Here is a 27,983-nt window from a genome sequence, read left to right as displayed (position 1 = left end):
CCTGTTTTCTTCTGTGGCACATAAACCAGTCATGAAATCAATGTCAAAACGGTGTTCTAGTTACATAGTGAGCCATGGTGAATATGAATGAAATAAATGCCTGGCTCCTGAAAAGTACCACTCATTTGAATACATCCATCATGGAGGGCTTATCTCTACACTCACCTCATCATTTCATAGACAGGCTCCATATTTAATATATCTGTATTAATTAATAGTTGTCTGTCAGTCTGCACGTCAATATGCCATGCAACCTTAAATATGCAGCCATATACATCAGACACTTAGAAATCGGATCAAGATGTTCAACTAGCATGTTTTAGACCAGAATGTCATTCATTCTAAGAACTTGTATCTGTTTTGTACACTGTTGTATCCCAGGCACTTAGAACAGTACCTAGTACAGAGTAGGTGGTCAACAGATGGTTGTTGAATATGATGAACAAATGAATGAATGAGTGAGTGAATGAACCAACATTTAATGATTAGGCATCAAGACCAGAGCTTAGTTTGCCTTATTTTGTAGGATAACACAAGATGGCAAATGCCTTTGGATAATAGTTGATGAATACACAATAAAGATAAATTGGCATGGTGGAAAGGCATGTTTCTATTCCAATCTTGGCTGTGTCAGCAAATAGCTACTATGTCATTCTTTCCACCAATGTTGACTGGGTACCTACTATATGCCTTGCACTTCACCAAGTGCTGGAGATACGTGAAGAGTGTAACACATGCAGGCTGTGCCTTCAGAGAATTTACAATCCAGTGGGAGAAAAAGACATTAATCAAATATTACTGGAAATAAATAAGGAATTACAGATTTTGTTAAGTGCTAAGCATATACGAGAAGAGGCCAACCTGGCATGAATGATCAAGAAAGTCTTCCTTTTCTGAGGAGGGGATATTTCAGCTGCATCTGGAGGCAGAGAGAACATTTTGAACACAAGTTCAAGCAAAAACTGAAAGCATTGTGCATTGAAGAAATTAAGAACAAACAAATGTAGGGCATCACAGAGAGGGTTTGGAGAGCAGTGAGATAAAGCTGGAGAGAAGGTTGTTGTAGCTTTTTGTTTTGTGATGGTCCCACTGGCCTTCAGTCTTCTTACCAGTGATGTGGGCATGGTTACGCTTACCTGGCAGGTTTATTGTGAATGTCAAACCTACATGTGTAGTTCCTTGCTAAATGCATACCCACAGGAAATGCTCAGTTAGGGTCATTTTACTATTTCTTCTGTTACCTATATTTTGACTTCATAAAAGCAAGATCTAGGTCCTATATTTTAATGAATTGCCTTACTTGCCATCCCAGTGTGAATTGGTTAGAAAATGCTCAATTGACCAGGCGCAGTGGGTCATGCCTGTAATCCCAGTGCTTTGGGAGGCCAAGGTGAGATGTACACTTGAGGCCGGGAGTTCAAAATCAGCCTGGTCTATATTGTGAAACTTCATCTCTACAAAAGAAAAAATTAACATGATTTGGTAACACACCTGTAGTCCCAGATACTGGGGAGGCTGAGGTGGGAGGATTGCTTGAGCCCAGGAGGTTGAGACTGCAGTGAGCCATGATCACACCACTGCATTGCAGCCCTGGGTGACAGAGCAAGACCCTGTCTCAAAAAAAACAAACAAACAAACAAAAAAAAAAATCAGTGACAGCTGGGGTTATCATTGCACTTATTAAGCAGTCTTCTGTATGCTAGGATATAACTTATTTTTCTTACCCGGGCTTTTATTTAATAAAAATTGCTGTGGATTTACAAAACTAAATTGAGTTTCCAGTATTTGATACTTTCATATGTAGAATTATGCATATTTATTATACATTGATGTTTCAGATTTGAATGTGCAGTTTGGACATGATTCTATTTTCATAGTGGCAGAATATTGGTTAGTTCAGAGGTTCAAAGCATCTCTAAGCTTTAGAATGATTTAAAAAATGTAATCTATACATATTGGATTGCAATAAATATTTGCATGACAGCATTTTTTGATAGCAATGAGAAAAGTATATACAGAGATTAAATAAATGCATAAAAGTAGCCTTTCATCAATAATTTGCAGCTCAAGCAACAAAGCAATAATTTAGAGTTCTGACCTTGTAATTCAGCTGATTAGAAGAAACCAATTCTTTTTAGTTCATGTTGTGTTGTCGTTAATTGATGGAGAATTCTAAGTGAATTGTATGCCAAAAATGGACGAGTTCCAATCCCTTTGTATCTAGATGACTTGTATGTCCTGTTTTCCCAATTTTCACGTAAAAAAAAATAAGAAGTTTGTTTTCTTCTTTCTAACTGCCAGCACTGTGAACTAAAGCGGGATCCTCCCCATTTCCTTCTCACATAATTATATAATACAGTTCCTGCTTTCTAAACTTTGTGGACAATTCTGTTGACAGTACACATAACAGAGTAAAATGCATCCCAGTCTTCCTTAACTAGATGAGCCTAATCACTTGTAAACATTCCCGTTAATCAGGTTAATGTCCCCAGATCCAAGCAGATGCTCAGAGAGCACATCACAGAAGAATGTACAAAGTATCGCACTTTGGGAGGCTGAGACGGGCGGATCACGAGGTCAGGAGATCGAGACCATCCTGGCTAATATGGTGAAACCCCGTCTCTACTAAAAATACAAAAAACTAGCCGGGCGAGGTGGTGGGCGCCTGTAGTCCCAGCTACTCGGGAGGCTGAGGCAGGAGAATGGCGTAAACCCGGGAGGCGGAGCTTGCAGTGAGCCGAGATCCGGCCACTGCACTCCAGCCTGGGCGACAGAGCGAGACTCCGTCTCAAAAAAAAAAAAAAAAAAAAAAAAAAGAATGTACAAAGTATCACTTTTCGTTGCATGACCCTACATGATTCTTTTTTATTTTCTGATTATTGACAGTAGATGTGAGATAATATTTATACTCTGTAATTACAGGAATTTAAAAAAATATTTTACTATGTATGTTTTCATCCTTCTGCTTTTACTAAGAAGTTAAGTTCCTGTTTATCCCACCACTCAGTCCCTCTTTCAAATACAGTTTTGTGTGCTGGCCTATTCATAAATTATTAATGTCACACTGAAAAATACCTTTTAGAAACAGAACCCCTGACATATAATTCTTGGTGATTGAAGAGATTCAGGGCACACGAAGCACGCCCAACCCTACTGGTGAAGGAAGCTGCTGAAGCTCTTCTATCTCTGGTAAAACAATTCACTTTCTGTTCCGTTTGCTGATGATGCCGCATGCCTAAATTGATCATGTTTGTTAAACCCATGCCAGTCTTTTCAGCGTGCTCAGCTCAGGGGAAAGGCAAGCTGTACATTCAGGCTCCAGTGCTTTTGGGGAGGAGTGAAAAGATTTGCACTCATCGAACAAGAAAATGGCATTGCTGGCTGTCAGTGTGGAAGGAAGGGCTTTTCTCTCCAGTGTGGCATGGCAGACTCTCTGCTCTTGTCCCTGAATGTCAGCTTATGCCTCATTGCTAAGTAAGTTTTTTCCCCACCTAACCTGACAGGTAGATGTGTCTGACATGAAAGCAGACTGCCGTCACACTGGGGAGCAAGGATACCCCAAACTTGGGGCCAGTCTGCTAAGATAAGTCAGTTTTGCTAAATGTTACTTCAATTTGGGTGTATCATTAGCTTTGAGATATGCCTTTAGTGCCTTAGAGATCCAGTGGAGAATGGTTCACTGGAGCTGGCTTCTGTCTGATGACTGGTAAGGGGTACCACATTTTTCCCACTGGCATTTCAACCCCTTCATCTCTTCCTGCCACATCTTATCCACCAATGGGAATCAGGATTTGCCAACAAACTGGTTATGAAAGGAGTTGGGATTCCTTGAAGAAGTGGGCTTTGAGCCCCAAGAGTAGGGAATATCACTTTGAGATCTATGACCTGCCTGTACATTGGGAGTATTTGGCATTTTGCATCTTCAACTGGCTTCCAGCAACATACATCTGGCTCCAATTTTCGCCATAGTGTTAAATTTTTTAAAAATAAATGAATAAAGGCAAATTGGCTGTGGTAATCCTAAAGAAGATACAATTTCCTAAGAACATAAATTGCTGAGGAAGACCATGTACTTTTAAACCAAATAAAAATTGACTTCATTGTTCTGTTTTCAATGTTATATATTGTCTTTTCATTCACAAATATTGATTAAATGCCTAGCCTGTGTCACCACTAATGTGAGCCAAAAAAAGACATTTTTCTGGCCCTCAAGACGGTAACCATCAAAGTAACTTTTCCTTCAGGCATCATGAATCATCAGAGTTGGTTGTATTAAAAATCCACAGCTTAACACTTCACACTCGCTATTTTATCTTGTCTAAATCTCCCTGCTCTAAATTTCAGCATCTCTTGTATAAAATTAGGGGAATGGGTCTGGGTAGTCCTTAATGTATCTGGAAAACATTTAGCTTGTTTCTGCCATTAGCACCTATGTGGTCTTAGAGGTGTTGTTTAACGTTTCTGAGCTTCAAACACAGCATAGGAAAAAGATAATGCCCAGTTTGCAAGGTTTATTGTTGATGATGTTTTTTTCATGGAACGAAGACTAAATAAAGTCAAGACTAGCCAAGAAGTAGTACTAAATAGAGGTAGCTATTATTATATTGTTCTTTCTATGAATCTGTGAACACTGCCTTTGATCCAAGGTCTCCAGAATGTGTGTGGTTTTTTGTTTGTTTGTTTGTTTTTGCAGTTTTGGACATTATTATTATATTGTTTATTTTTTCATAGGTTATTGGGGTACAGGTGGTGTTTGGTTACATGAGTAAGTCCTTTTTTTTATGAGTAAGTTCTTTAGTGGTGATTTGTGAGATTTTGGTGCACCCATCACCCAAGCAGTATACACAGCACCGTATTTGCAGTCTTTTATCCCTCGCCCCAACCCCCTCCCACCCTTTCCCGCAAGTTCCTAAAGTCCATTGTATCACAGAATGCATTTTAGTAGGCTTACCAAGATCCCCTGATTCTAGCATGCAGCTGTTTATAATGGGCAATAGAATTCAATTTCTAAAGCATCGCCTTGTAGCACTTTTCCTCTTTTATATATTCACAAGGAGAAGCACAGATAAGAAAAGAAACATATATTTGCTTTCACCAGGTGAAACAGAAGCATGCTTAGGATCCATTACTGAGTGCCTAACAGGTTGTCAGCAATGAGTCAGCTGCTGCTTGTTACCCTGATACCTCCTTCCAAAGTCACTTTATGGAAGTCACTCTATGAAAGTAACTTTGGAAGGAGGTATCAGGGCAACAAGAAGCAGCTTGTGGTTTCAACCAAGAAAACACATGACAGTTTACACGGGTCTTTCATGTTCCTCTAGCTTTTTTCGTCTGTGTTAGAAAAATGACAGAGATTTTTCTGTGAACTAAATAATAATAGATGATAATAGGGAACCTTCAGGAAGTTAGCAAATATTTCCCTTCAGAGCTGAGGACAGGCAGAAATCAGGGCCTTGAAACATCAGCCAGACCCTGGAAACTCGCCTGATTGGGACTCAGTAAAGATACGAAAGAATAATTAGACCATAAGGGGAATTCTGTGTTCCATTCCCCAAGGACAATGATTACTGACTTTCCATGTCATTCTTTTTTCCACTTCCTGTTTTTTCCCCCTTTGAGAACATTGTTTACTAAATGATGGAAAAGAATAGAATGGGGGCACCCAGACAGCCTGGGCCATAGGACTGACCTGAGGAATGCCTCTGCTTTTTCGTTTACATCCACCAGTTCTCCCTCTCCTGCAGGCATGGACGGGGACTCTCTCTTTTCCCTTTATCTCAAGAGCCAAATGAAAGAAGCTGAGGGTTTTTCCTGTGTGTTGTTAATCTAAAGAAAAAAGAAAAGGTGTATGTATACAGATAAAGTGAAGTTTATTTGTTAGTGTCCCTAAAAATAAACACAGTGAAACACTGTCAAAATAGGAAAAGACTTTTAACGTTTTCATTGTACTAGGAACTGTACACAATTAAATTGAAATATAAATTTGTAAGCCAACATTTCAGTTAAGCTGCTTATGAAAATAATTAGGCCAGTGAAGCGAGGAGCAAGCCCGCCAAGGAAATGGTGGGTTTGGTTAGAATGTTCTCTCTGCAAGTGTCTGTTCTCTCTATAAGAGTTGTAAAGGCATAGGTTTAGTAAACAAAACAGTTCTGCACTGAAATTGAAAAGACACTGGAAAAAGACTAATTATTTTTTATGTTTGTATATTTGCAGTCATAGAAATCCTGAAATGGAAGGGATTTTAGTAAAACCCTTTCCTAACTGGTCACTACCAAGTTCTCCTTATGAGTTTCACTTTTTGAAAGATTCTCTTTACAATTTGAACTTAAGTAGTAATTAACTTGATTTCTCACTAAGTAGAAATATGATCCCCAAATGGGAGCACTGGATTAGCATGAAATAACTAGTGTTACCTCTTTCAGTTAGTGTAATTTAAACAAAAAGCAAATAAATGTGATGTTTTGACTAATTTGTGAATCATATTGTGGGTAAATATGGTATCTTGGGTTTTTCTAAGAAGCAAAAATAGTGCGAGGAGACCCACTGCTACCTTTGAGGGTGACCAGTGGGTTGCCATTGTTTATTCTAGCCCACTTACTGTATGGTGGGTTCCATGGTTCAAGACTAAGACACTACAGTTTAGGACACAGTCAAGGCTAGAGTATATATCTCTCAATGTCTAGTCTAGCACTCTTTTTGTTTAACTACACTGCTACTTAATAAACTTGTGAGGCTGGGGAGTTTTTAATGCCATTAATTCCAAGATTTTGGAAGTGTGACTCCCTTTGAAAGACCATAGACATAGCACTGTGGTAACCCATTTTCCCCTCTGGATTTCTCATTACATTTTCTTAATATCAAATTGGGTATTTTTTATTTTTGGTCTTATATGCAGTGCTGTTATATAAGGGTTATAATTTTTACTTAGCTGATCCTTTGCAAACTTTCAAGTCATTGAATCTTTCTTATTTGAGTCTTTTAGTGTGAAAAGTGCACACCCAAACCCTTCTGTTTGATCATAGAAACAGACAAGACCTAAAAAGGCTCAGAAGATATCTCTCTTAAATGAATAGTTTTGTAAATTTGCTTCTTTCTGATTTGGAAATGTAGTTAGATCTTTCTGATCCAGTTACATTTGGAACCCAAGTCTTTACTCTCTGTATCTCAAAAGAAGCTGGCAGGTAACTCAAATGCACAGTTGGGGACTTAATAAAGCATATTTTTTAATTAAGAGCACACTAACTTTAGAACTATGTCCTTTCAGAACTTTAGGGAGAATGCAGTTGGCATCAAAAAAGTGATAACAAAAAATGCAGTTACTAACAATTAGAACAGGTGACAACAACTTAAGTAGAGTGTCAGCAGCCCTGATTCTGGTTAGCAGCGCTGTAAGCTAGAAGCCAGCATGAATGATTGGTCCATCACACATGGCAACATCATATTTTTAAACCACCTGAGCATGCAGTGAATGTGAAGAATGTGTTACCTTTGTTTTTAAAAGTCCTTTGGAGAATGTAGACCCTTCATATCATTCAAATTGCATTTGGAAAATAGAACATTTAACTGCCTGCCATTTGGATCTGCTGCTGCCAAGGAACCTATATGCTGAGGCTGCTTCAGGGGGATGTTTGTGTGATCTAGCGGGTGTCTCTCTTTCAACCTATTAATTAGGAAAAGAGCAGAGGCAGATGTGATATATTAGTTGGCCCTAAGATGGATTGCTCTGAAAAATCTCATATTGGCAAGGGTGATTCAAGTTGCCTGGAATCCAAAGTTTGCTGTGTGACATCCCCAGAAGTCTGATGGGGTTTGACTGGTTTACTCCACTAAATGAAACTGCTGAGATGACTGTCTTGAGGTGATTAATAAAGTGCATAAATCTTAACTATGGGAAGAAAAGAAGAGGAATTGATGCATGCACATATTGGAAATGTAATGAAACCAAATTGAAGTTACCAGGATTTGCTAATATATTACAGAAAAACAATACTGTGTTTATTGTTCTTTGCTGGTCTTATTTTGTTGGCCTCAATTCAAAAATAACCAGGAAGACATGTTGGGTTTTATTTTTCATTTTTCTAGCATGGGAGACCTGAACTGACAACAAAGTAGGAAAGTAATAATGGCATCATGTATATGTACCCCTGGTATTTATTATTTTTTATTTCTCTCATGTTAATGGGGTTAAAACATTTTAAAAAGATTGGTTCGACTTCCATCAGAGCTGCTATTGAATGCTGTTAGTAATCATATATGAAATTTCAGTAGTTTTTGAAGTAATTAGAACCTCAGAGCAAATAAATACTAAATGGACTCTCATCTTCAAAGTTATTTTTTCTAACTAAATAGCTCTGTTCTTGTATAATTATATACTAGTCATTATGAAATTAAAAATCATTTTAAATGACTAGATGCTTTTTTTAGAAGTGTTTGTTTCTTGCTAGTTATTGTGGACTAATTGTAGTCTATGAGGGTCTTCAAAAAATCTGAAATTGCTGCCTTAGATTTCTAGTCTCCAAAGCTTTCAAACTGTAATTCCAATAGAAAAATAAAATGATGAGGAAGAGTGTGTAAGGCAATCAAAATTAGAATTTTTGTGATTTTGAAAGAAATCTAACTTTTCAAAGATCATAACAGACAGCTGTGCAGGGTGATGGCATAAAAAAAGCTTTATTACCACATGAACCTGTATTTGACCCCAACTCCACTAGACACTGTGATCTTTGGCATGTTATTTAATTTCTCTGAGCCTCAGTCTTGACACCTGTAAAATGGGGATGATAAATATGTATATTGCAGTATCGTTTTGAGAATTAAAGATAATATCTACAAAATCTTTAGCACGGAGTCCATCATCATAGTTAATAACTAGTATTATCACTTCTTTTCACCACCATTGTAATTTTATGATATAAAAATTTACTGCTCATAGGCCCACACTTGGTCTTCAGGACGGTCAGTCCATGACCTCTTGTACCAAGGTTCTTTTTTCCAATGGCAAGTTTGTATCTATCAAGAACACGGGATTTAAATTAAACAATCCAGAAAAGCAGAAGCTTTCCATGTCATTTTCCTATCCTTAGGGGCAGCCGTCAGGTTAAGCATGGGTAGAAAGTATGACTGTTTAGGCCACATATTTATTAGGGGCTTTCCCATGAACCAGCAAGCTCTCAAGAGCCCAAGCACTCATAAATTCATGAAGGTCCACACTTTGCCAATATCTCCCTGGGGCAACAAGGAAAACAAACGAGGTAAACAACAATCACAGAAAACCAAACCATGAAATAACAAGGAAAACCCTCGAGATGAGCCTCCTAAATGTCCCTTTCCCCTAGTCCTTTCTTTCTTTTCTCTTTATTACAAATTGATATCACGAGTTATACAGGTGAGTAAAAACTGGGCACCACGTGCTTCTGTCAGGAGGCAGAGATGATGAATACCATGTTCAGAATTTCTTTTTAAGTCCCAGCACTATCCCAACTATTTTTATCATTAAAAGATTTTCTTTTACTCTCCCTAGCTCTTTGCTCGGACTTCTTATTTTTCATTTTGCTGTTGGTTTAAATAATATTCTTCCTTACTCAGTGTTTTGGTTCTAGGTAATAAGTTTGTTGTTTCTTACATTCCAGGCACTATATATATATATATATATATGTGTGTGTGTGTATATATATATGTATATATAATCATATATAATCTTAAAACAACTTAATTTTACAGCTGAGAAAAAATGTGTAGGGCCACAGGAATAGTACATGCTAGAACAAGGCAGGAATAAGTGAGGTGCTTCAGTGCGCCTTCAGGCACATGAGAGCGGGCTACCTTCCTAGATGTAGTCAACGTGATGGGTACAGATTTGTGATTTCAGATGAAATTCCTATTACAGAAACCAAATTTTGATCCTAAATGTAGAATGCTGTGGTGGGCCTTTAAACTGTGTTTCCTTAACCTGACTTCTCCAAACCTCCTTTACCATTCTCAATGGAATCTACCTTGTCCTATTAGCGCATAGGTGTTGATCAAGAGACACAAATCCATCTACCTCTCATGCTTGTTTTCTTCCTCCCCTGATCAATCCTCCTCCTACTCAAAGCTTCATGGTCCCACCATGCTGGCTTCCCAGCTAAAGGGAGCATGGAGAACCCTGCCAGTTTATGACACATCGCCACAGGGGTAACGGAAGAAAATGTTCTCATCTCAATAGGCTAAGGGAGTGGTAGTATTAGCCTTTTTTAGCTTTATTAAGATGCTGGAAAGAAAAAGAGGTTGGAAGGATTTCAGAAGAAAGAAGGAAGAGAGATTGCTGAGAAACAGGAAACAAACCATGCTGAGAGATGAACAAGACCCAACAAAGAAACAAGCATTGCCTAACTGCATCTCAAAGAGAAGGGCCCAACACAGCTTTTTAACCTATGTTCACCCCTTCTCCCTGTCCAGGCTCAGCAAGGCACTTAGATAGCCAGCTAACTCTTCAGTCCTTCTCTAAGTATCAAAGGTTCTCACAGGGTCAGACTTTTATAATACTAATAGCTACCAATTACTGTAGACCCGTCATGCACCAGCTATTGGACTAAGTCCAGGACATATAGTCTCCTATTCTCTCTGTTCAATAGCTCCATGAGATTGGTAAATTATTTTCCCCAACTTACAGAAAAGAAAACCAAGTTGCACAGTTAGAAAAGGACAGATCTGGTATCGAAACTGAACCCTGTTATTTCCAAAGACCATGTCCATTTCTGCTATGCCACAAAAACTATCTGAAGCGAGACAGTTTTTCAAGCATGCTGTTGCACAATAGTGGGACTTCATTGAAGGGATGGCAGTGAGGCGGGAAAGAGGTCATTTTAAGGAAGACTGTTGATGCCACAGTGACCTGAGAAAATGGCATTGGTTCCTTATTTTTTAATGACAACATTCATATTTTATTAAATATAACAAAGCTTCAAGCTGTTATATGCATTATTTAGCTTTTTCTGTTTACCTATTTCTTATTAAAAAAAGATTCCTATGTAGTCTCCAAAGTTTATATGATCACTATAACATAGGGACTATTGGATCTCTCATAGAAAGTTGATTTCAGACTCATGAGTACCCACTGTGCAATGTGGGTAAAATGGATTTACAAACCATTCAGAGTTAGGTAATCCAACCCAGAATTCCACCCATGCAACGCATAATCTAGGCTTTTTCTTCTGGCTAGAAAGAAAGAAAGAAAGAAAACGTGGCCAACAGCAGAAAAAAAAAAGTTGAATAGGGACTCAAGAGGAGCCTGCCTGGATATAACAGAGTATAAAAATGAGAGGGAACTTTGGCCAGGTCATTTGTCTGCCTGGGACCATATAGTTTCCAACAACAGATGAATTTTCATTCACTGCTTCTTTAAGATTCTCCTGTAGTCCATTTTCCAGAAAACAATGATGCTGTATGTATATATGTCACCTCTGGCAATTGCAAGAGCATTTAATGAATTTCACATCATCATTTCCAGTCAGTCTCGATGTTCCATTTTGTCTAGATGGAAAGAGTAAGAGGGACTATTTCAGATTCTTTGTGTAGGAAGATTAATGGGGACAGGGATATATCAGGCAGTCAGAATCACTCACTTGTCAATCTGTGCAGATGTTCAAAACAGGGTATTCTGATTCTTGTCCAATTCAGTGTGAAAATGTACAGAAACATATTGTTATATTGTTGGAAGGGAAGTTATGAAGCCATCCCAGCCAGTTCTGCTGCAAGCCAGGTGCACACCCAAACTGTAAAAGACAAAGGGATTGGCCAATTGTTTCATCTGCCTTTAAAAAGTGCAAGAAACCTGGAGCTTTCTTCATTTTATCATTAAAGGGGGCAAAAAAGTGACCATCCGGTCTACTCATAATGAATCCACAAGAATATTCATGGAAGGGCATTATTTAATGGAATTGGAGGAAGGAACATTTGGCAGTCTTTGGAAGTTACCTTTATTTTACCATTTTACCCATTTTATTATTGCGAAAGCCATGACTCAGACTCATCTTTGTTCTTTGAAAATGAGTTCACACACCTTCTAGAATGTGATACAGTTTACTTTAGGGTGCCAGAGGACTTCTATAAGCCAGAAACCATTATTTCTTCACTCTTAGTATTTTTGAATGGGACATGCTGTAATAGGTGAAGTTTCTGAATGAAGCTCCCAAATAATGAGAATAGAACCTTACTCTTCAAGCCCAAGGTCCTCTGTTTAATGCTGTATTCATCTGCTCAATCTCCTCTATGCATACATTTGCTCTTTGAAGTCTTCGCTCATTCTGTTTCCCTCCATCTGCTTAAGTTCTAGCCATGGTACAAGCCACAGTGGAAGCCCTTCCTCTTTACAGAAGCTTCATCACCAGAGCCCAGGATGGATCTCCCTTCCCTGGATTCAGCACTTGCTTGTTCTCACTCTTGTATTTAGCTTTATTTTGCAAATTAGTTCAGGAATGGCTTCATCTTATGTGCCAATTCAGATTGGGAATGGCCAATTAGAGGAGGTTTACAAGGCCACTTACAGAGTTTGTGGAAGAATGCTGTGATGGATTAGTCATGTCTCTCTTGGGCATGGCAGCAAGGAATGGAATATTAAGGCTATGTACTCCCTTCTAAAAGTAGCTCAGAAGTGCCTAGAAAATAAGAATCTCTCGCCTTGGGTTTTATATCTCATGCATGCCTAATTGTTCTGACCTCATAGTGGAGGTTCAGATCATATTCATTGATTGATGAATATGACCAAAAGGTGCCATTAATGCATGAGGAGTAAGATCTAAATGAGTCTGGAAAGCAGTGTCTTGGTTCTGTTAAGAAACAATATTTCTTTTAAGAGTAAAGTGCCAGAGAAGCCCTATGTATTTGCCTTGGTGAGTCCTGGTCAAATATTGAAATCATGTGAAATTCCACGTGCCATTATACTTACAACTAGATTTTATTTGTGATATGTCTAGGCCCATTGGAATTTTTCTTATTTCTGTATTTAATCCATGAAAGCAATTGTAAACTTCATTCTACCAATGTCTAATTTGGGTTTAAATGATGTATTTAAATGAATAAAATAAAATATAAATAAATACGTATACATACAGCTACACACACAAACATGTATGTGTCTATATATATATATATATGGCTGATATAAAAATAAAATGAAAAGATTGCAGGGAACCACAGCTAATAAAAACAGTCTCTGTGATAAAAAGCCATAATTGCTTTACAACCTGTACGTCTTCCCTGTATTTCCAGTCTGAACAACTGGATGGTGTCAACTTAAGCAGCTGTATCCTGATCCCTGTCCAGTTTTACCAAATTCTGATCACATTTGAGGTTCATTCTCATTTCAAAAAGAATAACCACCACCACCACCCCCAAACCCCCTATAGTTACAGCAGTCACTGCTGAGGTTAATTGCAATTTCAACTTCAACAATTTCTTGAAGCTTAAAGCAAGATATTGTGTGTTTGAAAAGCAAGAGAAATAAATTACAGGAGACCAGAAGGTAGGGTTTACACAGAAGCTACCCTTCCTTTGGACTGCAGAAGGAATAGGCAGGTGCTGGAGCTTAGCTTTCAACCAACAGCAGCCTATACAGGAGTGTTGAGAAGGAGAAAGCCTTTACCTACCTTGAGCCCCATGTCCTTGGCAAAATGGCAAAAACAAGGGACTTGCACTTAGATGACCTGAGTTCAAAGTTCCTCTTAGATATTTGACCTTAGATATATGGTATAGCTGCTCCAAACCCAGATTTCCCCCTCTGAAGAAAATAAAAAAGGGAAATAATCATTTTTACTCACACCATAAGGTCATGATGGTCAGATGAGAAAATGGAAGTGAAAGGACCTGATGAACTGTCACTGAGGCAAATTAAGTTATTACCATCCAATGTCATTCAGCTCCACTTGCTTACCCTCTTCTCCAAATAATTTGCCTTAAAACAGAGATCATTAATGTCTGTCTTCAGTAGTTATCGAGCTCATTTCTGCAGAAAGCACCTGAGGGATGCAACCCCTGTCCGTAATAGTGGCTTTCTATCCCTAGCTGGGGGAAGCAGAGATAGAGTTTGAAATGACCCTCTGGTAAGAACCAGAGATCTTAATGTAAAGAAAGTAAATGAGCAAATTTTGGACAGGGTAAAGGACATATTAGTTTAGGACTTGGAGAAGGGCTTTTAACCATTCCTGGAATCATACTTGGTAGAGGACCTGCATTTAACTTGACCATGACTGAGGCTACTCAGCACTCTACCAGCTTGTCTCAGCCTGGTTTAGAACTGTTCCCCACACCCACACCGAAGCAGGTTTTGAGCAACTTCTGGATTTATCGTGCAATTTAAAGGGAAGACTGGCATGTAGATGACACATTCTCACTACTTTCTGGTCTAGGGATTGTCACTTTATGCCAAATGTCAGCAGACCTATTCCTAAAATGCCTAATATCTATTAAAAGTCATCCATTCATTCAGCAAATATTGATTGTATACCTGATCTGGAGTCAGCACTGTGTTAGACGACAAGTCAGGGTGAGCCACATGGAAACAGTCACTGCCTCACAGCATCTGCATTCCAGGCCTCGGAGCCACTGCACACGGAATCACTTCCTTTGATCCCCATCAAAGGAAGGGGATCTCCTCCCCACTAGACGCATACACTGCTACAATTTCAAAGAACGCTGGGTTCTAGACTTCATGGCATCTCAGTTCTTTCCTTCTTACTACTCGTCATGTGATTGTTCTCATTTTCTAGTTCATAATCTGTAACTTTAAAGGCAAAAATGAGTTATCTAAGGATCCTTTGAATTCCAGAATAACATAATTTTTTGACTTTAGGAAAATGTTTCTCGGTTTCCGTATTTCTAAAAGAGAAATGATGATATTTTCCTTGCTAGTACAACTAGCTGTTTCTGAAATTGAATTCAGATAACATGTGAATGAGTTTTAACTATATAAAGAGTCCATGTAAACTTAAGATTCTACTAAGGCTATGATTAGGATGTCATCATTAATATGGGACAAACAAGGGCAGCCTTGCCATTTCTGCTTGAGGATGCACAAAACACTCTGGCCATTTAAACTGAAACCATGGAGATACTTGCCCCTGTGCAGGTGGCTGACATAGCCTGCAATTATTAATAACTCTTTCTTCTAGGGAACCTCCCCCACCAAAGTGCTGGAGGCCCAGTGTATATATAGGAATACAGTTGAGAAAAGTCTCAGTTGCCTAATGAGAAAATCATTACCATCTATATGTGTTCCCTGGAAGCTAGACTCAAACCAGTTTCTCATTTCTGAAGAATGCTTTTCTCCTTCCCTTTTGCTGCTGCTTGGAGCTTGCTTTTGGAGGGTAATGTCCCATCGTTTTATTTCTCCTAAGTTTGATAGTCCAGAGTCATGGCTCCGGACTATCATGTATCATGTATGATAGTATTTAATGGCTCACTAAATACTATCAGCAACATTCAGGCCACCTTCACCATATTTCTATTAATACAGAGTCTCTCTGTAGGCATCAGTGATGATAATTTTGTCCTTGATTCTATCTCACATTCAAGCTTATTCTTGCCCATGTAGCACAGAGTGGTCAAGGCAGCTGATTGCAGATAAGTTCAGTGCACTTTGAGTGACTGTGCTCCTCTCCAAATTGCTTGGCAACAAAATGGCACTAAGGGAATGTTGTGTATTTACTGTGACACAGTAACAACTGGACTAAAAAGAATATTTTGACTAAGAACAAGGACATTATGCTATAATTTACATAGGGGTTTGATTTTGGAATTCCTTGTTCAGCTAAAGAAAATGTTATGGCTACTGGTGTTCTTTTATCTGAGCAATTGCAGTAGAACAAAGCTTAAAAGCATTTATTGGACTCTGTCTCCCAATTCCCCACCCATCACCACCACCAAAAGAACACAATTGCCAGTCCCATTTGTAAGTGGAGAGAATGTGCAATAGTCAACTCTGAATCTCAGTAGTGTTCTTTAGAAGGGAATCATTTGCAGACCAAGAAACTTGCCAACATGGGGCATATGTGTCCTTGTGTTTTTGTGTGTTGTCTGAACTTGGGTAACCTACTTCACCTTCTACCTCTTCGGTAAAGTGAATCCCACAGGGCCAGGCTTTTCATCTCCCATAATTTGCCCCGTAAAGAAACATTGAAATCTCAGATGCATGGGAAACAAGATTGTGCTGCATGGAAATCAGCAACAATGCATCAAATATGCATGTCCAGATTATAACATGAAAATAGACTTCTCACTCATTTCCTCTTATGCATATAAAGCACTGACAATGCACACCACAATGTCAAAACAAGGAAGTGGTGGGCATATTCACGATTTCAGTTCTGTATGTGACAGCTGTATTCCTGGCTACAGTTCAAAGCATAATTCAAATGTGGGCCAGGAATGAGTGATTCAAATAAAGTTTTAAAAGATACAGCATTTGCATCACTTCTCACGTAACCATGTCTTCTTAATGTTAATCGCAAACATTAATGAGAATATGGTGATATCTGATCATTACCTCATATTAAAAGACACCCAGGCACACCCAAGTTTGATCTAGATTTCCATTCCAGTAAAAAGCATGGGAAGGTGTTAGGGTATTCTTTTTTTCATGTGTACTCAATTAATAATAAAAGACTATTTTTCTGACCAGTAGAAAGTTTTTAAAACAGCAGAACTAAACACCAGCTGATTGTAATTTATATTTCAGAAAAATAATTGTTATGCTTTCTACTCTAGCAAAGGGAAAAATTGTCAGGGGTGAGCAATTGAGCTTTTTGACCACTTGGAATTCATCTTCATTTTTGCATCGGAGACTGAAGCAAGCCCAGACCCAGATGTGCAGTTGGTTTCTGTTCAACTTCAACTCCTTTGGGGAAATTACACTGAATTGTGTAATTTTTTTCCTGAATGCCCAGATTATGTAAACACATCCATTTCATTTTTAATAGCAGAGCTAGGGAAGCCCATTGGGAAAGCATGTTAATCTTTTTTTCTCTAAATTGTATTTTGGGGCAAACCTTACACAAAGAAGGATTTAGAGCCTTCTATAACCTCGAACATAACAACATCTTATATGAGCCACTTTGCAAATACACATGGCTACATATAATGGAAACAAGGCACCTTTACTTCCCTTCACTATGTACTGCCGTATTGGTCTCTTTGATCATGTATGAAGCCTCAAAATAGAAAACTTGCCATACTTAGTTTTGCATGTTTCTTCACTGACCCTTTAATTTTAGTCATGCAAACTCTAACCCCTTCTCATATGGCTTGAGAGTGAGCTGGCTCTAGGTATGTGGCTTCCAACCTGGTTTTGAGCAGAAATGGTTATGTTCCACTGGTGAGCACTTAAAAGCAGCAAATAGTCAAAGACCAATGAAACTGGCCAATCTGCACTTAACTGCAACAGATAGACAATGACCAATGAAAACTGGCCCGTGTCCATGGTTATGGTTTGTTCTCTAGGCTTCCCAGATGCTGAAGCTTTCTTGAATCCACTTTAAACATTCACATTCAGCTAGAGAAAGGAGGACATATGGAAATAGAAGAAAAGAGAGCCGTTTTCTTAACCCTTTGTCAGTGATAAAGCACAGTGATAAAATGAGGTTAGCTTATCCATGGCACTCTTGGGTTATTCATGAGAATTGGCAAGGTAGTTGCCTTCAATAACAGTTTAGGCCCAGCCTGCAGGGCTACATGGGCTCTTGGATAAATAGGTGAACTTCATGAGATTTATTATGTGAACCAACATTAGGAGATTTTTATGAAAGGCTTAATTACTCTCACATGTTTAAAGACTGTTAAATCTGAGATATTTGGTCAAAAGTAAAAATGACAATTAATAAAAATTACTTGCCACTAGAACCCAACAAAGACTTGCTTTGAAAGCATTTGTGTTATCACTGTTTATGTTTTCCCACAATCTGGACCCTTTCTGGAGTCAATAAATACCATGTTTGCTAACAGAATGTGTGCTACCAATTAGCAGAATTCTAACCAATGCTGGGTAAATAACTGCATTGTTTGCTGTGGAAATTACCCTGAAAGAGTAACCAGGATTGTCTTTCCCAGCTCTGAGAAGAATTACTCAGAGCTCTCTATCTGGGGAACAACAGCCTGATTTAGGAGAGAGGGCATGGACTATGGAATTAGATGGGCAATGCAATAACCTCAACATGTAGTCTCAGGTACCTCATCCATAAAATGGCAGTAATAATAACTCTTTCATGGAGTTATTATAAGGATTAAATAAAGTCAGTATATGAAAACTATATACATGATGGACGGAAAGTATTTTTTAGGATTAATTCCTTTTGTTTCCATGATTCCTAAATAATATCATTTGAGAGTAGAATTCTGTTTTTGTTTTTTGTTTGTTTGTTTGTTTGTTTTACTCAGGAGATGTACAAATCAAATATATTACTTTTTCCTCTTTCTCCCAGACCTGCATAAACCTGTTAAAACTACATAAGGAAATAATTGCATCAAAACCAAAGTATAGTCTTCTGTTTCTAGAGATGAATAACGAGATGTTTACAGAAAACCTTTCCAGTATGCACTTAAATATGCTAGACCATAGATAAGATGACTATGATGATAAAAGATAGATGGCAGATAGATAGATGATAGATAGAACAGTCAAGTCAAGAAGCATCCATAAATTTCTACTTCACAGAGATAACAAACACTGGAAATAGCATTTTGTGACCGAGGTTTTTGAACTTGAACTAGGCACCATGTGGGAGAGAGATGAACCAGAGTTAAGGCCTGAGTGGTGAGTGGAATAGCAGGTTGAATCAGCTGTCCTTCATGAAAGCCAGAAAGCTTGGAGTCCAAAGGGTGACATATAGTAGGTGAATTAGGAAAACAAAACAAAACACAGAATGCTTGTTTGTCATGATGCCAGATGTGGAGGGTGCGTGTAGTCTAATTACTAAACTTTGTGGGAAAAAAACTGGAGAAAGGGAAACTTCAAAAACAACGCTCAAAAAGTCATGAAAGAAGCCGGGTGCAAGTGGCACACACCTGTAATCTTAGCACTTTGGGAGGCCGAAGTGATCACCTGAGGTCAGGAGTTCGAGATCAGCCTGGTCAACATGGTGAAACCCTGTCTCTACTAAAAATACAAAACTTAGCCAGGCGTGCTGTCACATGCTTGTAATCCCAGTTAATCAAGAGGTTGAGGCAGGAAACTCACTTGAACCTGGGAGGCAGAGGTTGCAGTAAGCCAAGATCACACCACTGCACTCCAGCATGGTTGACAAAGCGAGACTCTGTCTCAAAAGAAGTCAAGAAAGAAAGGTGGCAATAGAAGAAATATAGAAAAATGAAACAAATACTACAAAACAAAGTTATAAAAACAAATCCAGATATTTCAGTCAATAAAATCAATCCAACTGTTATTATCCTCTCCCATTAAAAGACAAAAGTTGTCAAACCAGATTAACCCACATATGCACAATCAGACAATATCCAGCCAAATGTTGTTTATGGGACACACAAAATGGTTGAAAGCAAAGGGTAGAAATTTTGTTTTCCAACAAATAAAGAACCTTCCTTAATATAATAATATCAAAAGACAGAATTAAAGGCAGCAAGTAGTATACTAGAGAAAAAGAAGTGTACTGTATTTTCTTCAAAGTTAACATTCTTCAGGAAACTATAATGTTGAATTTATGTGTAGTGAATCACATAGCTCCAAATATTTAAGGCAAATTAACAAAATTACAACATGTAAATAAATGCACAATTCTAAAATATAGTAGGAAATTTTTATTTTTAGTAGGATATAGAAATCCAGAACAATGCAATGAAGAGGGTTGGCCTTATATGGAACACTATTCCAACAACTGGAGTATAGTTATTTCTCTGAGGGGGATGCAGAAATTTTATAAAAATTAATCATGTTCTGGAGCATTAAGTTTCAACAAATGTTGAAGAATCTATTTTATATACACATGTACTCACATTTTTATCACAGTACTATTTACAATAGTGAAGACATGGCATCAACCTAGGTGCCCATCAACAGTGGATTGGATAAAGAAAATGTGTTACATATATACCATGGAATACTATACATCCATTAAAAAGAATGAAATCATGTCTTTTGCAGCAACATGGATGTAGCTAGAGGCCATTATCCTAAGCAAATTAATTCAGAAACAGAACCAAATATCACATGCTCTCACTTGCAAGTGGGAGCTAAAGACTGGGTACTCATGAACATAGAAATGGCTACAATGGACATTGGGGATTACTAGAGAGGAGAGAGAGGGATGGGGTCAAAGACTGAAAAATTAACTGTTGGATACTATATTCACTACCTGAGTAATGAGATCATTTGCATCTCAAAACTCAGTATCACATAACATATCTGTGTAACAAATCTGCACATGTACCTCCTGAATCTAAAATAAAAGTTGAAATTCCTTTTTTAAAAAAGCCATTTTTTGCATGTGAGTGAGTTTTATCAAGTATTCCATTCCAAAGCACATAAATTATTTTAGATAATAGAAAAAGAGAGAATTTTCCCAAACTTACCTTAAACAAGGGCAGTATTAACCTTGGATCCAAAACTTAACACAAGCAGTGTAAGAAAATAAAATCACATATTATTCAAATACTTAGAACATTAACAAGTAAACAGAATGTTAACAAACCATCCTAAAAATTGGTTTTTTTAATGATAGAGCTAAATTTGGGGTTATCCCTGAAAACAAAATTAGAAAATTGTTCATCGTATCAACTTACTAAAGGAGAAAAACTGTGTCATCTCAATAAACATAAAAAGAATTCTATAAAGTTCTACAACCATTCATGATAAATTTTTAGCAAAACTATGAATAGATTGGAACTTCCTTAACCTGATAAAGTATGTCTACAATAAGCATATAGCAAACATCACTCTCAATGGTGAAATATTTTTAAAAGCCCCTTCAAAATTAGGAACAAAACAAGGATGCTTGCTATCACAACATAGCATAATATCAATGTAATTTTGAAAGTTCTAGCCTATAGAAACATGGGATAGAGCATAACTTGTATACCAGGAGACATGCACAAGAATATCCATAGCAACTCTGATTTTCATAGCTGTAAACTGAAAATTACCCAATTACCCTTTGACTTAGAATAGATAAATCAATTGTGTTGTCTTTATGAAATGGCCTCCTATACAGCAGGAAAGCAAATGGACCATATCTATGTGTGTGTCCACATGGATGAATACTGTGGAGCAAAAAAGCTAATCACAGAATACACATACAGTAACATTCCATTTATATGCAGTTTATATACAAAGTTTACAAGCAGGAACATTTTAATGTATATTTGGAAATATATACATATGTAAATTGTAAAGAAAAGTAAATCATTAACACAAAATACAAAATCTTGGTTACATCTAAGGAGAGCATTGAGGGGATGAAATCAGGGAAGGGCTCATATACAGTTTTCTCTATGTTAAGCTAATAATAGACACACAGGCATTTATTATTCTTAGTTAGACTCTACACTCTACATTTTGTATTGTCTATCATTTCATAATGTATAAAACAAAACATCATTATGAATGTGGATGGAATACACATTTTTCCTTGATATGCTGTCGTGTTTCTCTGTCAAAAGCATCATTTCTAGAAAATTGCCAAAGCCATATGAAGGAAACCTCACAGAGTAATGACTTAAGTATTTTCCTTTTGTACTTATTTGGTCTAGGGCCAAGTTCTCCTATTTTATTTTTCTTCACATTGTTCTGTGTTCACACTTTCACCTATAATGGAATCATAGGTTCATGTCATGCAGCACTCTTATGCTCAACTTGGTCATTTACAAATTTCTTCCCTGAGCCACTTCCTCATCTATAAGGCAGAAAATGTAATACCTGCCCCATACTACGGGAGTGAAAATTAAACAAAATGATATCGGCCTGTAATTTAGTGACCACCAAATAAACGTTAACTAATAATAAGAAATGCAATAGCTTATGTAGAGTACAGCACAATTATGGGCGCAAAGTAGACACTGGATAGATCACAGTCACTCTTAGTGTCATGGATCCAGGCCTTGCTTGTTTTACTTTTATCGTGATCTCCTGGAGACAACTGTTCCTACCTGAGGACTGTACTTGTTTCCATGATGCTATTTCCATAGGACACATTCCTTGAGGCAGGTTCTCTAGTTTCCCATCTGTGTGCCTGTACTCACTAATACAACTCACTGTTGCTGGGGTTCAGAACATTCACTGGATTGAATCAACCCCCACCCCGCGTCCCATCTTCCTTTAAGGTCATGTATTGACAGTCTGTTTCAAAACAATCCTTATCCAATGTCTCAGAGTTCATCATGGGGCCACTCTGAGAGGGTCTCCTGACCCCTGAGCTGTACCCTCCTCCATCTCTCAAGCTGTTTAACCAGCTACTTTGTCCAGTCTGTTATTATGGATCCTTCTCTTAAATAAAATTCACTGGGGAAACTTATATAAAAGCTGTTATTACACAAGTCACATATGAGAGATCTTCAAAAATTATTTTTGTTTCACTCCCTGATACGCTTTGGCTGTGTCCCCATCCAAATCTCATCTTGAATTGTTGCTCCCATAATCTCCATGTGCCATAGAAAGGATGTGGTGGGAGGTAATTTAATCATGGGAGTGTTTACCCTCATGCTGTTCTCATAATAGTGACTGAGTTCTCATGAGGGTTGATGGTTTTATAAGGAACTTTGTGCAGCACTTCTCGTTGCTACCACCGTGTGAAGAAGGACGTGTTTGCTTCCCCTTCTGCCATGATTGTAAGTTTCCTGAGGCCTCCCCAGTATGCTGAACTGTGAGTCAATTACACCTCTTTTCTTTATAAATTACCCAGTTTTAGGTATGTCTTTACTAGCAGCGTGAGAACAAACTAATACAGTAAATTAGTACTAGTAGAGTGGGGTGCTGCTATGAGGATACTTGAAAATGTGGAAGCAACTTTGGAGCTGGTTAACAGGCAGAGGCTGGATCAATTTGGAGGACTCAGAAGAAGACAGGAAAATGTGTGAACACCAAGTGAATACTTGGAGGGCTCAGGAGACAGGAAGATGCGGGAAAATTTGGAACTTCCTGGAGACTTGTTGAATGGCTTTAACCAAAATGCTAATAGTAATATGGACAATGAATTCCAGGCTGAGATGGTCTTAGGTGGAGATGAGGAACTTGTTGGGAACTGGAGTAAAGGTGACTCTTCCTATGTAAATGGACTGGCAGCATTTTACATCTGGCCTAGAGATCTGTGGAACTTTGAATTTAAGAGAGATGATTTAGGGTATCTGGCAGAAGAAATTTCTAAGCAACAAAGCATTCAAGAGAAAGCAGAGCATAAAAGTTTGGAAATTTTGCAGCATGATGATGCAACAGAAAAGAAAACCCCATTTTCTGGGGATAAATTCAAACCAGCTGCAGAAATTTGCATAAGTAACAAGGCACCAAATGTTTATCACCCAGACAATGGGTAATATGTCTCCAGGGTAAGTCAGAGACCTTCACTGCAGTCAGCCCCTCCCATCACAGGCCCCAGGCCCAGAGGCGTAGGAGGGAAAAATGGTTTGGTAGGCTAGGCTCAGGGCCCCCACTGCTGTGTGCAGTCTTAAGACTTGGTACCTTGTTTTCTAGCTACTCCAGCTATGGCTAAAAGGGGCCAAGGTACAGCTCAGGCTGTTGCTTCAGAGGGTGTAAGCCCCAAGCCTTGGCAGCTTCTACATGGTGTTGAGCCTGTGGGTACACCGAGATCAAGAACTGAGGTTTGGGAACCTCTGCCTAGATTTCAGAGGATGTATGGAAATGCCTGGATGTCCAGGCAGAGGTTTGCTACAGGGGCAGAGACCTCATATAGAACCTCTGCTAGGGCAGTGTGGAAGGGAAATATGGGATCAGAGTCCCCACAGAGTCCCCACTGGAGCACTGCCTAGTGGTGCTATGAGTAGAGGGGCACTGTCCTACAGACCCCAGAATGGTGGCTCCACTGACAGCTTGCGCTGTGAGTCTGGAAAAGCCACAGGCACTCAATGCCAGCCCATGAAAGCAGCCAGGAGTGTGGGCTGTACTCTGCAAAGCTACGGGGGCAGAGCTGCCCAAGGCTGTGGGAGCCACTTCTTGCATCAGTGTGACCTGTATATGAGACAAGGAGTCAAAGGAGATCACTTTGGAACTTTAAGGTTTAATGACTGCCCTATTGGATTTCAGACTTGCATGAGGCCTGTAGCCCCTTTGTTTTGGCCAATTTCTCCCATTTGGAGGTTGTATTTACCCAATGCCTGTACCCCCATTGTATCTAGGAAGTAACTAGCTTGCTTTTGAGTTTACAGGCTCATAGGTAGAAGGGAATTGCCTTGTCTCAGATGAGATTTTGGACTTGAACTTTTGAGTTAATGCTGAAATGAATTAAGACTTTGGAGTATTGTTGAAAGGATATGTTTGTATTTTCAAATGTGAGGACATGAGATTTGGGAGGAGCCGGGGTGGAATGATATGGTTTGGGAGTGTCCCCATCCAAATCTCATCTTGAATTGTAGTCCCCATAATCCCTGCGTGTCAGGGGAGTGATCTTGTGGGAGGTAATTTAATCATGGGGGCAGTTACCCTTATGCTATTGTCATGATAGTGAGTGAGTTATCATGAGAACAGATGGTTTTATAAGGGGATTTTGCTCAGCACTTCTCTCTCCTGCTACCATGTGAAGAAGAACATGTTTGCTTCCCTGTCTGCCATGATTATAAGTTTCCTGAGGCCTCCTCAGCCATGCTGAACTGTGAGTCAGTTAAACCTCTTTCCTTTATAAATTACCCAGTGTCAGGTATGTCTTTATTGGCAGCATGAGAATGGACTAATACACCCCCTCTTAGCCTCACATTCTTTCTATGCATTCAAGCAGTTTGCAGAATTCCAGCAATGAATTCTGTAAGAAGAGATGTAATAACTTCCCCATCCTCCATTTGGTTTAAACTTGGAGCTCCTGTGACCCTATTTACCCAATAATTATATTTAAATGATGCAGTAACCCCTTGGACTTCTCATGGTATAAATATTTTATCTTATCTCTTCTTTATGCTTGTTTGTTCTCTGTTCATTTGCTATACATTCCTTCTCACTGTGATTTAGGATATATGTGTTGTCGTCTTTTGGATTATAAGATCAAATGTGTGATCTAGAATATGGTCATAGATGTGTAGATGAGATCACTAGGAAAGATTGTCTTATGACTGTGTCATTAATATCCCCTTTAATATCCAATCACTGAAAAGCACTAAACGTCAGCACACAGTATGTTCTGTGACTCCCCAACTCCCCCCAAAATAGCCTAAATAAAAATGAGGAATGTTTTCATTCAATGTGCTATGTGTACAGCAAAAGTAAAATCCAAATAAACATTTAGAAGAGAAGGCTGAAAACTCAAGACTATCATACCCTGTGGGGAATTTACAATCTAAATATAACAAACATGTAGAGTGAGACAGGAGAAAAGAAACGGGATGGTAATGATATTGCTGGTACTAAAGTCTATTCAGGAAATGGAAATATATAGCAAGAGGAGTCAGCTACTTCTTGGGCACTGATCAAAGAAAAATACACAAACATACAGAAGGAAAGAAAGGTCATTTTATCTTATAACATTTTCCTTCTGATTCTAGGTGATTATATAACTAGTCTACTCTTCCACCCCCAAGATTCTGGGGTATTTTGGTTAATGTTATTTGCAACGTCCATAAACTCAGAAGAAGTTAGTATTAACGGGGATATGAAAGAACCTCCAGTTATTGTGCAAGAAACCTCAAATACATTTAGGGAACAGACAGTTCATAGGAATTGTGAAGCAGCCCAGCCATGGTTCTATAATAGGAAGTAACAATTACTGCAGAAAACTCTAGCTTATTTTCTCCTCTTCCACCATCATTAAAAGCAATCACCTTCAAAAAATAAAATTTATCGTGGCAGGCACTAAATATGTCTGCTGACCCCAGTTTGCAAGCCTAACAACTCCCATTGCACAGATGAGATATGCCTATAGTAGTGATGACTTACCCAGCCAGGGTTGCACACACTGGGTGGAGATGAGTCTTGGATCCAGATCTGTACACAAAGATGGATTCCATCTGCAACTAGTAAGTAAGGGGTGTGCAGGTGTTTTATGCAAATAATTCTTGCTAACTGGAATAAAACAAATTAGATGAGAGGAATACAGAAGTTTTGTAAACACTACCAAAGTATTGGGGTCAATAAAAGAGACCAAAAACTTGATTGAATAAAACATCTTGCTTCCACCTCATTGCATCCTTGTCCATATTGATCAGCTGTAATAGAGCATGACAGAAGGTATTGATTGACTGAGGCAGTTCTCAGGTATTTGGAACCTGAAAGCAGCCGTAGACTATCAAGAAAGCAATGCTCTATGGAAGCCTAAAATTAGAAAGGTTAAGCGAAAAGGGAGCCTGGGCATAAGGTGTTCAATGTCTACATCAATCTGGCAGATGACTTACTTGAAGCAGAATAGGCCTCATTTTCTTCACATATAAGCTACAAATAAACATATATTGGTTATTGTCTTATAAATAGCTGTTGATAAAATGCCTGCTTAAAGTATTTGCCTAGGTTTCTATGATATTGATTTCTAAAACACTCTCAAAAACAGTGAAAGCAGATCGAATGCATACTTCTACATTTGTTTCCTGCTGAAGCACACACACACACACAGAACAAAAGCAAAGACAAATGTGAAAGGCATAAATTCACCAAGACATGGAAAATAATAGGAAAGAGGACAGTACAAAAATTTGGAGAGCTGGAAGGAAATAGATCCATGGTTAATACATTAGCAAGATAATGATATCTGAGCTAAAATAAAGAAGATTGTTGGAAAGTTTGAGAAACAATCAGATCCCCACATCCTTTCTTTTACTCCCTATATTCAGGAGACTGCCACGCTGACACTCGGGTTGGTGGCTGAATATTTATCCTAAAGAAGGTAGAGTAGAGTCTCTGAGAATGGAATTCACCAGTCATATCTGAGAGCAAGGCTCCTGGAGAGACTTCCCCAGGAAGATAAAATTGATAGAATACCCGAATTATGGAGCATGGAGCATGTTCTTTTTTTTTTTTTTTTTTTTTTTTTGAGACAGAGTCTGGCTTTGTTGCTTAGGCTGGAGTGCAGTGGCACGATTTCAGCTCACTGCAATCTCCACCTCCAAGGTTCAAGTGATTCTCATGCCTCAGCCTCCCAAGTAGCTGGGATTACAGGCGAGTGCCACCACGCTCAGCTAATTTTGTATTTTTAGTAGAGATTGGGTTTTGCTATGTTGACCAGGCTGGTCTTGAACTCCCAACCTCAGGTGATCTGCCTGCCTTAACATCCCAAAGTGCTGGGATTACAGGTGTGAGCCACCACGCCAGGCCCTGAATTATGGAACATGTTGAGAGAGAATTTAGACAACTGGTATAGAGTTTGAGGCTGGGTTGGTGATAAGTATCTAGAAACCAAACAAATTAAAGAACAATATTGTCATTGCTTCCCAGGAAAACAATAGTCATGCAGGAAAGGAATTGTGATGATAGTTTACTTCATTCTCAGCCTTGGATAACATTTAAATAGTCAACGCTGAAGAGTAAACACTAAATATTGTTATAATGAAAATTACTGTATTGAGATGAAAGAAGGGGGTGGGAAGGAGAACATGTGTGATAGAAGTGGAGGGAGGAAAGTTAAATCCTCTGCTTTCATAGTGGGAAGTAGCAATCATTTAGAGATGTGGAGAGATAATGCCAAAATAATCAGTTAACTAGGTTAGGGAGCAGAAGGAGGGATGTTACAGGATTTCTTTCTTTTTGTTGTTGTTGTTTTGTTTTTTGTTTGTTTGTTTGAAATGAAGCCTTGCTCTGTTGCTCAGGCTGGAGTGCAATGGCATGATCTCAGCTCACTGCCACCTCTGCCTCCTTGATTCAAGCT

The 27,983-nt window shown here is 38.6% G+C and overlaps 1 protein-coding gene and 1 long non-coding RNA gene across 7 annotated transcripts in view; one reads left to right on the top strand and one right to left on the bottom strand.

Annotated features, from left to right (window-relative positions):
* Positions 1 to 27,983, top strand: part of SAMD12 (sterile alpha motif domain containing 12) — a 467,280-nt gene that overhangs the window by 317,504 nt on the left and 121,793 nt on the right. The gene's annotated exons all lie outside the window — the stretch shown is intronic.
* LOC144330627 (uncharacterized) lies at positions 34 to 26,771 on the bottom strand. Its single transcript, XR_013396954.1, has 6 exons — positions 13,797 to 26,771; positions 11,604 to 11,753; positions 11,440 to 11,511; positions 5,690 to 5,826; positions 1,492 to 1,610; positions 34 to 919 (listed from the first exon to the last, which is right to left on the bottom strand). It is a non-coding gene; the product is annotated as an uncharacterized LOC144330627 (long non-coding RNA).

This window comes from Macaca mulatta, chromosome 8, assembly GCF_049350105.2.
Source record: "Macaca mulatta isolate MMU2019108-1 chromosome 8, T2T-MMU8v2.0, whole genome shotgun sequence".
In the NCBI taxonomy this organism is placed as follows: Eukaryota; Metazoa; Chordata; class Mammalia; order Primates; family Cercopithecidae; genus Macaca; species Macaca mulatta.
Note: the sequence above shows the minus strand (reverse complement) of the source record. Positions and strands in the feature narration are given on the sequence as shown.